At 35.1% G+C, this 4171-nt stretch overlaps 1 pseudogene; it reads left to right on the top strand.

Annotated features, from left to right (window-relative positions):
- Window positions 1-3658: 3658 nt before the first annotated feature.
- On the top strand, window positions 3659-3936 carry LOC125107001 (BBSome-interacting protein 1-like; annotated as a pseudogene).
- Window positions 3937-4171: the final 235 nt, after the last annotated feature.

The raw sequence follows: 4171 nt of genomic DNA, 5'->3' as shown, positions 1-4171 counted from the left end.
AATTAAGTATTGAGTAGCATATATCAGTTTTGATATGTAGTACCTTTATTGTCACTCAGTTCTGAATAGTGATAATATCCTTTATGATTTATTTGTAATCCTATAAATTATGTACAAGAGATTTTAAAGTTTCCTAACATTCATGGTTTTAAGGTTTATTTTTAAACTACTTTTTTCTAATATTACAGTACTTTGATCGCAAAATGTAGTCTGTATGCTACAGAATGTTTTGGTTTTATTGAATCTTCCTTTGTGAACAAGTATCCAGTCAATTTTTGGTAAATTATTCATGTGTTCTTGAAAACAGAATGTATCCTTTAAATTTTGGGGTAGGATCTAAGTTGCAGTCCATTTGGTGAAGTTTACTAATTGTGTTGCTTAAATGCTTATTTTCTTACTGCTTTTTATACAGCAATTACAGCAAGATGTTAAAATCTTCTCCCAATGTTTGTGGATTTATTCATTTTTCCTTGTGAGTATTTTCTTTATATATTTTAAAGGTATGGTATTAAATATATACAGGTTCAAGATGATTATATCTTTCTGAAAAATTATTCATTTTATAACTACATAGTAATATTTTTAGTCACATTTTCTCCCTTAAACATATGTTTATCTGATTTAATATGACTGTATCAGTTTAATTTCCATTAGTGTTTGCCCATTATATGATTTTTTGCCTCTTTACTTTCAATGTTTTTGTCATTCTGTTTAGGTGTGTCTCTTGTAAATAGTGTTTAGTTGGAGAGTTCACATGTTTAAAAACCAGTGTAAGACTGATGAGTTTAGTCTGTGATAAAGTTAGTCTTACTGATGTATCTATTTCCACCTTTATTTTGTACTTTATAGTTGACACACATTTCTTTGATTTGTTATTTTCTTGTCTGTGTGTGTGCACATGTGTGTTTTTAAATGTGTTTCATGGTATTTATTAGATTCATTGAGATTCCTTCTTCTCAATGCACATTCTCACATTCCCTTCTACTCCAGAAGTTGCACACTAGTCTTTTTAGGTACTAATATTCCTTTTTTGCATGCATACTTGGTCTAATAAATTTAATCAATAAATCTCTGCTTTTTAAAAAAAAATAATTTTATTTTTTACAGTGTTCCAAAATTAATGAAGTTCATGTCTCTCATGTTATTATTGTACAGTATTTAATTCTACCTTTTAAAACACACACACACACATTAGAGTACTGAATATTTTTTTGGCATTCTTTTATATAGTTGATGCTTCCCTAGTTTCTTTTGCTTCTTTACTTTCATTTTTTCATTTCTTCACTTAATTTTCTTCTTTCTCAAGAACATCCCTTAATACATTTTTCAAGATCCTGTGAATGGTAAATTCTTTCAATCTCAGTCTTTGTTAATCTGAAACGCCTTTATTTTGTTCTCACAATATTGTTTTTATTTGAGTGATAATAGGATATAGTAAAATTCAAATAGCTCAGTTCAATGAATTTTGATAAATTCAAACCAAAACAACAAACAGGACATTTCCATCTCTCTCCAAATCACCCATTCCTGTTGATCTCAGCCCCTACTTCCATTCTAGAAACAACCACTGTTTGGTTTTCTGTTATCATTAGATTAATTTTATCTCTTCTAGAACTTCATAAAAATGGAATAGGCAGTATATTCTTTTGTACTTGGCTTCTTTCCCTCACACTGTTTTGTAATTCATATATGTGTTGTGTGTTTTAGTACTTACTTTTTAAAATTTTGAGTTATGTTACATTATATGAATAGACCACCATTTGTTTACTCATTCTCCTGCTTTTGCACTGTGAGTTTTCCTACACACCAGCCTTATTTTTGGCCAAGTGTACATTGTTCTGAGATCTTAAACAGTTATTCAGAAAGCCAAAACCCATTCTCAGACACCATCTAGTAATACCAGCTACTCACTTCCTGAACTTTGATTCCTCTTTCATCTTTCAAATTTCTTAACATTACTTGGGATAAAAACAGTAATGTTACCCCTCAGTTCTTTCAGTTTTTTGCTGAGTCCTTGAGAAGTATCTCAAAATTCAAGGCTTTTTCTAATGGTGCAGTCATTTCCCAAATTATTCAGCAGAAGTTGGGAGTAGTTGGTGCATGAGATAACTGTTAATGGGATCTTCATACATAATAGTCACGGGGCTCCTTGGTTTAGTTGGTTCAACGTCCAACTCTTGATCTCTGCTCAGGTCTTGATCTCAAGGTTGCGAATTCAAACCCTCTGTTGGGCTCCATGGGTTTTAATTAATAATAATAATAAAAATCAGTCATAACATTTGAAGAGCATTTACCATGTGCAACTTATTAGTCAAGTATTTAATTTAGATGATTTTATTTAGTCCTTACTCTAATCCTATGATTACTCCCACCCTACAGATAAGGACACTGAGGTTTAGATAAACACAGCAAGATGACACATCTAGTAAGTGGAAAATTAGAATTTGAACTCAGGCCATCTCTATATTTTGCATTTTTATTTATTTATTTATTTATTTATTAAAAAGATTTTATTTATTTATTTGACAGAGAGAGATCACAAGTAGATGGAGAGGCAGGCAGAGAGAGAGAGAGAGAGAGGGAAGCAGGCTCCCTGCTGAGCAGAGAGCCCGATGCGGGCCTTGATCCCAGGACCCTGAGATCATGACCTGAGCCGAAGGCAGCGGCTTAACCCACTGAACCACCCAGGCGCCCATATATTTTGCATTTTTAAAGAATTGCTTGATGTTGCTGGACAGTAAACTCTACTTTTAACCTTGTCAGGAAACCTCCATACATTTCGCCTGGGTCATTACATAGAATTCTTTTCCTTCTGGGGCCAAGGCACCAGTTGCCTGCAGATTTTTCTTTCTATTTCATGATTCATGGACTGCTGTGTATTCTTCAGGAAGTGTGGCTCACTCTTTAAGGAGAGCCCATTTTTGGATTATGCTCCTATGTTCGGAGATCCTTTTCCTTCCATTTCTCCTTAGGGATAATCAGGTTTCCTGTGAGCCAGAAGGAAACCAGAAGGGAGGAATTCAATCTCTCCTTCTCCAGGCAGGCCCAAGTGCTATTCTCTTGGCTTCTGGAGCACCCTTTGGTCATTTAGTGATTATTTTCACAACTCAGTTGGGCATTCAGTTAGAGTCTCTTGGATTAATTAAGCAGTGGTAATTAACAGAGTCTTGGGCCTCTGTGGGGCAGTTGCAGTTGGTTATTTCGAAGTTACCATGATAGTTTTAAATCTCTCAGGGTATCTTACACAATTTATTTCTTGTACCTTGAGAGTAACAGAGCTGATTTCCCAGACAATTTTGGTGCCATATTTATGTAAATAAAGATAATAAGTATAGAAGAGGGTGATAAGCCAATTGGCTACTTGTAATCCAAGCTTTACCAAATTGTCCATGAACTTATGATACAAGAGATAAAAATAAGAGAATATAATGAATGGAGAAGAAATATGTAGAAGTTTGGTCTCTAGAGCAAATGTGAAATAGAAGGAGCATGTAGTTATTGAAATAACTCAGGAGGGAGACTAAACAAAGGGAGAAAATGGCAAAGAGAGAATAGGGAAACAAAGCATATGAAAAACCAGGGCCATCTGGGAAGAGATGAATCTTTCCTTCTGTTGGCTTGAGTCAAGAACTCAGTCATCTTGGTAATACTGGGTTGAATGCCAGAGTTGCCAGGAAAAAGACCAGGAGAACTTTCAGGAAAAAACTTAGCTGTAACCAGTAATTCAGATATGGCGAACTGAAGTCCATATTCCAGGAAGTTCCTCCAAAAAAGTTGTCTGTGGAAGATATAAACACAGTGGTGCTGCATAAACCCAAACTTTTACCCTTAAAATCTCTGACTCTGGAAAAACTGGAGAAAATGCAGCAAGTAGCCCAGGATACAATTCACCAACAAGAAATGGCAGAAAAGAAACAACAGCAACTAACTCACTGAATGATAATTCATCCCTTCCACAGAATACCTTACCTTAGTTACTATTAACAATAGCTAGAAAATAATTTGCATCTGTATGCTGAAGTTAGTATGTGTTAATAAAACTGATAGTACTGGGGCACCTGGATGGCGCAGTGGGTTAAAGCCTCTGCCTTCAGCTCAGGTCATGATCTCAGGGTCCTGGGATCAGCTGGCATCGGGCTCTCTGCTCAGCAGGGGGCCTGCTTCCTCCTCT

Source organism: Lutra lutra, chromosome 8 (genome assembly GCF_902655055.1).
Source record: "Lutra lutra chromosome 8, mLutLut1.2, whole genome shotgun sequence".
In the NCBI taxonomy this organism is placed as follows: domain Eukaryota; kingdom Metazoa; phylum Chordata; class Mammalia; order Carnivora; family Mustelidae; genus Lutra; species Lutra lutra.
This window is presented reverse-complemented; position numbering and strand designations above follow the sequence as displayed.